Source organism: Heptranchias perlo, unplaced genomic scaffold (assembly GCF_035084215.1).
Source record: "Heptranchias perlo isolate sHepPer1 unplaced genomic scaffold, sHepPer1.hap1 HAP1_SCAFFOLD_47, whole genome shotgun sequence".
Taxonomy (NCBI): domain Eukaryota; kingdom Metazoa; phylum Chordata; class Chondrichthyes; order Hexanchiformes; family Hexanchidae; genus Heptranchias; species Heptranchias perlo.
The window spans coordinates 2,705,698-2,717,558 of NW_027139484.1; the positions used below are offsets into that span (position 1 = coordinate 2,705,698).

The window sequence follows — 11,861 nt, forward strand, 5'->3', positions numbered from 1 at the left end:
ATTGCTCTTGAGAAGGTGCTGGTGAGCCGCCTTCGTGAACTGCACCTTTCATTGACTGTGTCATTGACATTTTCTGGATAGAGAGAAACTATTTCCGCTGGTTGGGGATTCTAGGACTAGGGGCCACAGTCTAAAAATTAGAGCCAGACCTTTCAGAAGTGAGATTACAAAACACTTCGACACACAAAGGATGGAAGAAGTTTGGAATTATTTTCCTCTAATTTGCTTAATTACTAATTTTAAATCTGAGATCGATAGCTTTTTGCCAACCAAAGCTATTAAGGGATATGTGCCAAAGGCAGGTATATGGATTGAGATCACAGATCAGCCATGATCTTATGAAATGGCGGAGCGGACTCGAGGGGCAGAATGGCCTTCTCCTGTTCCTGTGGTACATTTCCACAACTGTCTGCTCTCTCCATAGTTGTTGCCTTGTGTTTAAAGCATATTTTCGTGCAAAGCTCGGTTTAGGGATGAGCCAGTGGGCGTCAAAACGTGCCATGGATCGAGACCGGGTTGCTTATTGCGGGAAGAGCAAATCAACTGGGCCGAAAAATCAACTGCAGCTCGAGCGACAAATAAAATAGTAGTCAAAATAACTGATAACAGAAGTGGGATTCGACCCCATGCCTCCAAAGGAGACTGCGACCTGAACGCAACGCCTTAGACCGCTTGGCCATCCTGACTAATGAATGACTTCATCACTCGCCACTCTTTGCACATTGAGACCCCCCCCCCCCCAACCCCAGAGAAAGTTTCACTCACTCCAGTGCTTGGTAAGATAAATGCTGCTGGAGAGGCTCGGTGAGCGGGATGCCACCTCCCCGGGTTTTCCTGAGCCTATTGTACTTTATTCCTATTTAATCACCGGAATATCCGCAATCAGGAGCTAAAAAGAATTAAAAGCTGAATCACAGAAAAGGAGAAATCCATATTACATCTGATAAGCAAGCTACCAGCGCTCCCTGGTGGTCTAGTGGTTAGGATTCGGCGCTCTCACCGCCGCAACCCGGGTTCGATTCCCGGTCAGGGAATCAACTTTTGAACACTTGTTATATTCGTCGCATGAACTTGCTCAAAGTCTGTGGGAAGAAAGAAAAACAATCATTGTTTTCATCACCATTAATTAACCGATAACGTTATTTTGCAGAATGAAAGGCTACTGAGGGAAATTGGAAAACTTTAATAATTTCTTTTGTGCGATGAGCTTTTTATCCCTTCTCATTTTACACACTGTATTTTGAAGGGCTCGGTTTAAAATGTTCAATGCTCGTGAGACGACGAATCTGTGTTAAATTTAACAGGACCGGCTATTCCACAGAGAAAAAATAAATTTGCCCCAACATAATGTTTCTGCCCAGGATTGAAGCGTGGACCTATCGCGTGTAAAGCAAACGCGAAAATCGCCACACTACGGAAACTTCTGTTTTGGTTGTCAGCCAGAAGTTAGAATGACTGCATTGATTCTCTTTCATAACTATTCAATTGATCGAAGTTGCACAAGTCACAAAAGAAAAATGCTCATTTCAAAGTTATTAAACTCCCAAATGTGTCCTGCCTTGTTTGGACAGGGGTTTGACCCTGACGTCACAGACTCAACAAAACATATTCTCAACATTTCCATTGGGAACAGGAGGAGGCCATTCAGCCCTTTGAACCTGTTCCGCCCTTCAATAAGATCAGAGATGATCTGAACCTCAAATCCATTTACCCGCCTTTACTCCCTATCCCTCGAAACCCAACAAAATCGATCGATCTCAGTCTTGAAAGCTTCAATTGACCCCGGCATCCACAGCCTTTTGGGGGACAGAGTTTCAGACTTCTACTGCCCTTTGTGTAAAAAAGTGCTTCCTGATTTCGAATCTGAATGGTCTGGTTCTAATTTTAAGGTTATGTCCCCCTCGTTCTTGATTCCCCAGAGGAAATTGATTCTCTCTCTCTATTCTATCGAATCATTTAAACATGTTAAATACGAGCCGAGTCTATGCAGCCTGTCCTCATAATTTAACCTTTTTAGCCCCGGTAACATTCTGGTGAATCTGCTCTGCACCCCCTCCAAGGCCAATCTATCCTTCCTGAGGTGCAGTGTCCAAAACTGAATGCTGTTACTCCAGACGCAGTCTAACCAGAGCTTTATATAACTGGAACATAACTCCCACTTCTTTATATTCCCGCCTCCTGAGATAAAGGCGAACATTCCGTTAGCCTTTTAAATTATTTTTGGATCCGTCCGTTAGCTTTTACTGATTTATGTAAATGAACCGTTAATTCTCTCTGCTTCTCCACAGTTCCTAGCTTCTTACCATTTGGAAAATACCCTGACCATAAGTCCAAAGTGGATTACCCCACATTGAACTCCATCTGCCATAGTTTTGCCCACTCACTTAATCTATCAATGTCCCTTTGCAACTTTACAATCGCATCCACACGACTCACTGTCCCACCTAACTTAGTGTCATCAGCAAACTTGAATATACGACTCTCTATTCCTTCATCAAAGTATTTGATAAATATGGTGACAAACTGAGACCCCAGTTACAGAGGCCTGGGGGACACCACTAGTCCCATCCTGCCAATTGGAGTATGTACCCATTATCCCTACTCTCTGTCTCCTATCTCCGAAACAATTCTCTACCCATGTCAATACGTTGCCTCAAGTTCCATGCGCTTTCATTTTTGCCAACAGTCTCTTGTGTGGAACCTTATCAAATGCTTGTCGGAATTCTATATTAATAATATCATAGGAACAGAGGAGCATCGGAACATAGCCTTTGTACGTAGAAGTGTTTTCTAATCTCACTCCTGAAAGGTCTGGCTCTAATTTTTAGACTTTGCCCCCAAGTCCTAGAATCCTCGACCAGCGGAAATAGTTTCTCTCTGCCCATCGTGCGTGTGCCAGCTCTCTGAAAGAGCTGTGCAGTTAGTCCCGCTCGCCTGCTGTTTCCCCATAGCCCTGAAAAAGTTTCCATTCAAGCGTTTATCCAATTCCCTTTTGAAAACTGTGAGTTAAGTAAAACAATATTGAAAGGGGTGCTGGGGCCTCTGCAGCGTCGATGTAGAGTGTGTGATGATTGAAGTTATCAAGATGGTTGCTTTACACATGGTATGTTGTGCAATCATCCTGAAATATCTTCAATATCCAATACAAATTGAATTGCAAACCTGACGGACAAACACTGAAAAACAAGTCACGAGTGAACGCAAATCATCTGGGGCCCGTTTTCAGCCTCACGGCACTTTAAATAAAGTGAAATAACTTTGGATTGAAAAGATTTGGAACTTGCATCTGTGCCTTTATCTGTTCCATTTCTTAAAGTTGCTGGCGTCTGATGATGCACACGCCTCTGCTCCCTCTATTGAACAAGAAAGGAGGTGTTTGACATTGACGGGACCTGTTGGTTATGAGCCCATCCTTTAAATTGAGTGGGTTCGCGTCCTTTAAACGGCGTCAGCTTTAGCCCAGCGGTGAACTTCGCAGCAAACAAGTTCGACACCGTCTCACCACGGACGCTGACTGATTTGTTTATTGTTATTTCTTACAGACATAAGTGAATAGTAACCGTGATTTTAATTTGCACGATGTGATTTTTAGGTAGTCGCCTTTAAATTTTGATAGTCCGGCCATTTCACCAGCCGTGTTGAAAACAATAAATGTCTCTGCTTTTCGCGTCTTTTTTCGAAAGGCAAAACATATATTTTCCGTGACCTCTGAAGGATGGACAAGTACATTTCAGAAAGCTGAAGCAAGTTCACCGAGCTTAAATCGTCTGACCACGTTAAAGGCGCTAAATATATATGCAAGTCGTTGCTGCCTGTTTCTGTGGTTGTCTTTTTTCTGTGTGTGTCCATCTGCAGGTCGATTTTGAATCAACACCAGTATTCGTGTCAGTTTGTTGCTTGAAATAAACGAAAGTATCAGTCGCTTCCCTCCCTGCCACTGCGTAGGTACAGAGTCAGGGTTTTGACCAAACTTCTGTTTTTTGTTGTTGAAAAAGCAATTAAAACCTTCGTTCTGGGATTATCCAGTGTCATGTGAGCGGTGAAAGAAACAGTGACCCCAATATGATGTGAACACGCAGCCTTTTGATCTGGAGTCCTGGATTTTTATGATCCAGATGAATGTTTCTCAAACACCGATTCATTTATCCCACCTTGGTTGAATAGATCGGGTTCATCAAATCTCCGCCAGGTCCCACGGGGTGTGAGACAGCATTGGAAGCAGCCTTCACCCCCAACATGACGCTGGCTTTCATTGCCTGCTCGCGGCGAACTGCAATAACAGGGCTGTGAGATATGGACTTTGTTCACATTGAATCAGCAGTGTGAATCGTGAAATATTTACTCATTTTTAATGGGAACAAGGTTTTAAAATGCTTCCGCCTGGTTTCGAACCAGGGACTTTTCGCGTGTGAGGCGAACGTGATAACCACTACACTACGGAAACCTGACGGCTCAAGCGCCGTGTTAGGGACATAAAACCTCAGCCAAACTAATTTCCGTATTGCTGTCCAGGAGCTCATTTCACAGGGATACATTTACTGCGCTGTATTTCGGAAGGCTGCAGAGAAGGATCGGTGGCGATGGTCAGGCAGGGAATCCCAGAGCATCGCGCCCACACAAACATTTCACTGTTTTTTCATGTGCCTGATATCCGACGGCAGTGCAAATTATGGCGAATCAGGCATGCTCAGATAACATTGTTCACAGAGTGTTTTCTTGCAGACAAATCACACATTAGAAAACTTGAAATGAGATTAAGAGATCGGAGTCATTTAAAGTGCTCCCAGTTACTGCAGATCAGGAATTAAAACCTGGCACCGGCTTCAGTGCTATCAGAATGAGGCAATGAATCCGAAAGTGGGAAGAAAAAAAGTGCAATTTTCGTCCCTGGGTGGGCTCGAACCACCAACCTTTCGGTTCATAGCCAATTACGTCACAGAGACAATCCGGTGCTTGTTCTTGCAAGATACACTAAAGCAGCGTGTCACCAAGCCAAAGTTACATGTTGCAGTCACAGCAATTGACCACTATCAGTGTTACTTTTCCAGAAATAAAGGATGGGACATTGCTTGCGGAAACATGGAAACGGTCTGGTCTCGCTCACAGCATCGATATCACCGCCAACCAGCTCTCCTGCAACCGGCGCGCCCACCCGTGCTTTATCTGTCAGTTAGTTGGACTGTGGGAGAACCGTCGCCACACGGACTGCAGCAGTTCAAGGAGGCGGCTCACCACCACCTTCACAAGGGCAATTGGGGATGGGCAATAAATGTCGGCCTCGCCAGCGACGCGACGCCCACATCCCATGAAGAAATAAAGAAAAAGTGTTGTGAGCGTTCTTGCGCTGATGTCAGGTTTTGATCCCTGATCTGCAGTAACTGGGAGCGCTTTAAATGGCTCCGACCTCTTAATTTCAAATACAACATCAGAGTAACTGTTCCAGGGGGACATGCCGACTCAGCTGCGTCTTGGCCGCCTGTCTGGTCAGTCCTTTATTCGTCTCCAATTCTGTTTCCCAAAGCGTATCTGCAGATTCACAACGCTGTTTGTCATTTCGGTTCCTTTCGATTTGTCCAGCTCCCGACTGGCAATAATTTGCAAACCTGGTTGCAACCCTCCGCCTTCCATCGTGTCCGGGGATGGGTTATTTGGAGGGACTGGAGAAGCTGGGATTGTTCTCCTTCGAGCAAAAAGAGGTGAAGGGGAGATTTAATAGAGGTGTTCAAAATTATGTGCGGTTTTTGATAGAATGGATGGGGAGAAGCTGTGTCCATTGGCAGGAGGGTCGATAACCAGAGGACGCAACCTGCATTTTGATAGCGCCTTTAACGTAGTAAAACGTCACAAGGTGCTTCACAGGAGCGTTATTAAACAAAACTTGACACTAAGCCACATAAGGAGATATTGGGACAGGTGACCAAAAGCTGAGTCGAATTGGTAGGTTTTAAGGTATGTGTTAAAGGAGAGAGAGGCGGAGAGGTTTAGGGAGGGAATTCCAGAGCTTCGGGCCTCGGCAGCTCAAGGCACAGCCGCCAATGGTGGAGTGATTAAAATCGGGGATGCGCAAGAGGCCAGAATTGGAGGAGCACAGATATTTTTTTTATTCGTTCATGGGATGTGGATGTCGTTGGCGAGGCCAGCATTTATTGCCCATCCCTAATTGCCCTTGAGAAGGTGGTGGTGAGCCGTCTTCTTGAACCGATGCAGTCCGTGTGCTGTTATGTAGTGAGTTCCAGCGACGATGAAGTAACGGCCGATATATTTCCAAGTCTGGATGGTGTGTGACTTGGAGGGGAACGCGCAGTTGGTGGTGTACCCATGTGCCTGCTGCCCTTGTCCTTTTAGGTGGTAGAGGTCGCGTGTTTGGGAGGTGCTGTCGAAGAAGCTTTGGCGAGTTGCTGCAGCTGCAGTGCATCCTGTGGATGGTACACACTGCAGCCACATTGCGCCAGTGGTGAAGGGAATGAATGTTTCGGGTGGTGGATGGGGTGCCAATCAAGCGGGCTACTTTGTCTTGGATCGTGTCGAGCTTCTTGAGTGTTGTTGGAGCTGCAGTAATCCACTCCTGACTTGTGCCTTGTAAATGGTGGAAAGGCTTTGGGGAGTCAGGAGCTGAGTCACTCGCCGCAGAATACCCAGCCTCTGACCTGCCCTTGTAGCCACATGATCTGGGAGGGTTGTAGATTACAGATGTAGGGTGGGGCGATGGCCATGGTGGGATTTGAAAGCAAGGATGAGAATTTTAAAATCGAGGCGTTCCCGGACAGGAGGTTTGACTGGAACGTCACACCGTCCCATCCCGTGTTTACTTCCACAAACTTACATTGGGACAGGGCTAGGGCGGATTTTTCTGTGTCTCACCTGGGGCCGCTGAGTCTCCTGCAGTCCCCCCGATCACCAACTCACCCAGTGTGTACATTTAAACCGGAAAAAGTGCCTTGCAAAGGGCAAGAGATGAAGGCAAGGCTGGAAACTCTGACAAAAAAAATGATTATCCACCAGCGAGGTTTGTGTACCTGAATCGCTAACTCTTCTTTCAAAGTTTTGACATTCATTGGACGACACGCGGTACCTACAGACTTGTCTCTTGCACTCACAGTGAAGAGGAGGGCCCTTTTCACTCGCACGCCAGCAATTGTGATATCAAGAAAAAGGTGGCGGAGAAATTCTCCATTTCAGCGAAAATGGAGCGCTGGGGTCCGCTCATGAGTGCAGCATAAAAGTTGAAACTCGCACCCACAATCCTGAGGTTAATGCCTCTACCGACTGAGCTCGCCAAGCCTGAGGAAACTGCTACTTCCTTGTCTGTCGGGCCCATCAATGTGTCAGAATCAAGCACCCGGGCGTTTAAGCAACAACCAACTGAACGAAGACGGTTCACTCACTTGTCCCAACACCTGCTGTGCCTTAACTTGCTCACCGCTACCAGTAGTTTATTTTGAAATGACGCTTCCCTCCCTGGCACCGCAAAACTAGTGACCAAAGTTCCGTTTATTGTTAAAAAGCATTAATTCCGAAATTATCCAGGCTCCTATGAATGGTAAGATAAATAGTAACTTCGAAGTGATTTGGACACGCAGCTTTCTGATTTGGCGTCAGATGCGCTACCGTTGCGCCACGAGGTTAAATGATGGCATAGATTATATATGTAAATATACTTATTACTTACTTAAATATATGTGATTGATGCAGTGTTCCCTTGTGGTTGGGAATAGTTCATTGCACAAAAATAATTCAAGTCTGTGAGACATTTATTGTTCTTTTCAATCACCATTCATACGTTCTGTTACACACTGAAGGAAATGCTAACTTGTTTGCCAACTGACAATTGAAACGTTAATGAATCTTTGTGCTTTGCATTTCATGAACTTTTATCCCTTCCCATTTTACATACTGTATTTTAGGAGTCTGCTTAAAAATGTTCAGTGCTTATTATACCAGGAATCTGGTGCAGCCGCTGTTAAATTTAAAAGGGTTTGTAGCCCCTTTCACACTTGAAGAAACTCGACCCTGGAGGTTTATGGGGAGCAAATCCCAACAAAATTCTTCCCTCCGAGATCAAATCGGGAACTTTCTGCGTGTAACTGGTGAACATGATAACCGCTACACTACGGAAACGACAAACGTTTCGGTCTCAGGTCTGAAGGAAGTGTCGAGGGAAAACATGAACTGCTGACTCTCTTTACACTGACTCTTCACGAACATTTCATCGATCGAAACTATACTAGTCACAGGGAAAAAATGTCAAAGTCATTAAACTCCCGAATTAGCCCCAAAATCTATCAATCTCAGTTTTGAAATTTTCAATTGACCCAAGCCTCTGTAGCTTTTTGGGGGAGAGAGTTCCAGATTTCCACTCCCCTTTGTGTGAAGAAGTGCTTCCTGACATCACCCCTGAACGGCCAAGCTCTAATTTTAAGGTGACACCCCCTTGTTCTGGACTCTCCCCACCAGTGGAAATAGTCTCTATCTGCCCTGTCAAATCCTTTAATCATCTTAAACACCTCAATTAGATCACCCCTTAATATTAGATTCTCAAGGGAATGCAAGTCTGGTCTTTGCAACCTGTCCTCATAATTGCTTATCAAGGATAGCCACCAAAAAGTGTTTTACGATAGCTGGCACAGCATTGTTTTGTATCCGTGGGCTGGTTCATCCAGGGGTTGATTCTCGCTTTGTGGTTATTAATCCAAATATATAAGAGGTCCTGGTTCAAATCCCGGAGGAGCCCTTATTTTACTTTTGATCTTGAACTTCAAAGACTGAAAAGTACCCAATCACCCCACATGAGTGAAACAATTCCTCTGTTTCATACTATTACCTAACACAGCTGCCCAACTTGGTTTTGATGAAAGGTCATTGACCTGAAACATTAACTCTGTTTCTCTCTCCACAGATGCTGCCTGACCTGCTGAGGGTTTCCAGCATTTTCCATGTTATCAGAGTTTCACTTCCCTCATCACCGAACTACACTCCTCCACTGGATGCAGCCTTGTGGTGCAAGCAGGCTCCTTCCGCACAGCCAGGTGTTCTGCTTCAGGCATTAATTATCACTATAACTTTTTAACTTGTTAGTTGAACCATATGGCCTTGCCCATTGACCAGAAAGCAGAATGGTGTTTATCTCTCATCAGTACAGCCCTTTCCCGCTGCATCAGCTTGGAATGATACGGATCAATCATACAGATGTCACACCTCTCCTGCTTCCCTGTGAAGCTGGTAAGACGAATAGCACACAATGCTGTCTGACACACATACACACCAGCTCTGAATGATTTAAAGGCCTTGTTATGATTGTCAGAGAATTGTTTATATCAAAAGGATAATTAAACTTACGAGTATTATGATATCAGCTACAATCCAAGAGTTTCTGGACTTCAGAATCTACTATTAACCATATGCATGCATATAAAATGAAGCAAATCCGTCTTATGTTTGCAGTTTCATTCTCCCAAAAGAGATTTATAGTTCCTTACCTAAGAAGCAAAAGTTAAAGGTTAATATTACTTCAATATAAAGACTAAATCTTTCCTGACAATACAGCTACCCAAAACTAATATAACACCTCAAACTGATAGAGCTTCTCAAATTAAACAGTACCTCAAACTAATACCGTACCTCAAACAAATACAACACCTTAAACTAATACAGTACCTCAAATCGATACAGAACCTGAAACTAATATAATACCTCAAACTAATACAGCATCTCAATCTAATATAGCATCTCAAACTAATAAAGTACCTCAAATTAATAGAGCACATCAAACGAATACAACACCTTAATCTAATACAGCACCTCAAATTGATACAGAATCTGAAACTAATTCAATACCACAAAACTACTACAACACCTCAAAGTAATATAGCACCTCAAGCTCATACAGTATCTCAAACTAATACAGTACCTCAAACTAATACAGCACCTCAAGCTAATACAGTATCGCAAACTAATACAGCACCTCAAACTAATACAGCACCTCAAACTGATACAGCCCCTCAAACTGATACAGCACCTCAAACTAATACAGCACCTCAAACTGATACAACACCTCAAACTGATATAGTACCTCAAACTAATGTAGTACCTCAAATTAGTACAGCATCTTAATCGAATACAGCACCTCAAACTAATACTGTACATCGAATTAATACAGTATCTCAAACAAATACAGTACCTCAAATTAATACAGTACCTCAAACTAATACCATATCTCCGATTAATACAGTACCTCAAACAAATACAGCACTTCAAACTAATAGAGTACCTCAAACAATACAGCACCTCAAAGTAATAGCTTTCCTCAAACTAATACAGTACCTCGAATTAATGCAGTGCCTCAAACTAATACAGCACGTCAACCTAATAGTGTTCCACAAACAAATCCAGCACCTCAAACTAATAGTGTACCTCAAACAAATACAGCACCTCAAACTAATAGTGTTCCTCAAACAAATACAGCACCTCAAACTAATAGTGTTCCTCAAACAAATACAGCACCTCAAACTAATAGTGTTCCTCAAACAAGTACAGCACCTCAAACTAATAGTGTTCCTCAAACAAATCCAGCACCTCAAACTAATAGTGTACCTCAAACAAATACAGCACCTCAAATTAATAGTGTTCCTCAAACAAATCCAGCACCTCAAACTAATAGTGTACCTCAAACAAATACAGCACCTCAAACTAATAGTGTTCCTCAAACAAATCCAGCACCTCAAACTAATAGTGTACCTCAAACAAATACAGCACCTCAAACTAATAGTGTTCCTCAAACAAATCCAGCACCTCAAACTAATAGTGTACCTCAAACAAATACAGCACCTCAAACTAATAGTGTTCCTCAAACAAATACAGCACCTCAAACTAATAGTGTTCCTCAAACAAATACAGCACCTCAAACTAATAGTGTTCCTCAAACTAATCCAGCACTTCAAACTAATAGTGTTCCTCAAACAAATACAGCACCTCAAACTAATAGTGTACCTCAAACAAATACAGCACCTCAAACTAATAGTGTACCTCAAACAAATACAGCACCTCAAACTAATAGTGTTCCTCAAACAAATACAGCACCTCAAACTAATAGTGTTCCTCAAACAAATACAGCACCTCAAACTAATAGTGTTCCTCAAACTAATCCAGCACTTCAAACTAATAGTGTTCCTCAAACAAATACAGCACCTCAAACTAATAGTGTACCTCAAACAAATACAGCACCTCAAACTAATAGTGTTCCTCAAACAAATACAGCACCTCAAACTAATAGTGTTCCTCAAACAAATACAGCACCTCAAACTAATAGTGTTCCTCAAACAAATACAGCACCTCAAACTAATAGTGTTCCTCAAACAAATACAGCACCTCAAACTAATAGTGTTCCTCAAACAAATACAGCACCTCAAACTAATAATGTTCCTCAAACTAATCCAGCACTTCAAACTAATAGTGTTCCTCAAACAAATACAGCACCTCAAACTAATAGTGTTCCTCAAACAAATACAGCACCTCAAACTAATAGTGTTCCTAAAACAAATACAGCACCTCAAACTAATCGTGTTCCTCAAACACATACAGCACCTCAAACTAATACATTACCCCAAAACTAATCATTAACTGAAATGTCAAAGTCCGAACAGGACAAGCAGGTTGACCTTGACTGGCGGCGGATCTGTTAAGAGGATATTAAGCTGCAGGAGAAAGTCCCGTTGAGGAACTGCAGTTGTATTCAATTAATTTCGAGTCTTTTCTCAACATTAGAGCAGAGAAACACGTGGTACGTAATATCACCACAGGGCCTTCCATTGTCGGCCTAATTCAGTGCAACATCCCCAGAACATTTCGTCTGAATCTCATCACCA

The 11,861-nt window shown here is 43.2% G+C and overlaps 2 non-coding genes across 2 annotated transcripts; one reads left to right on the forward strand and one right to left on the reverse strand.

Annotated features, from left to right (window-relative positions):
• Window positions 1–962: 962 nt before the first annotated feature.
• On the forward strand, window positions 963–1,034 carry trnae-cuc (transfer RNA glutamic acid (anticodon CUC)). The gene has a single exon. It is a non-coding gene; the product is annotated as a tRNA-Glu (tRNA).
• Window positions 1,035–4,371: 3,337 nt separating this feature from the next.
• trnav-cac (transfer RNA valine (anticodon CAC)) lies at window positions 4,372–4,444 on the reverse strand. Its single transcript has one exon. It is a non-coding gene; the product is annotated as a tRNA-Val (tRNA).
• Between the last annotated feature and the right edge of the window lie 7,417 nt (window positions 4,445–11,861).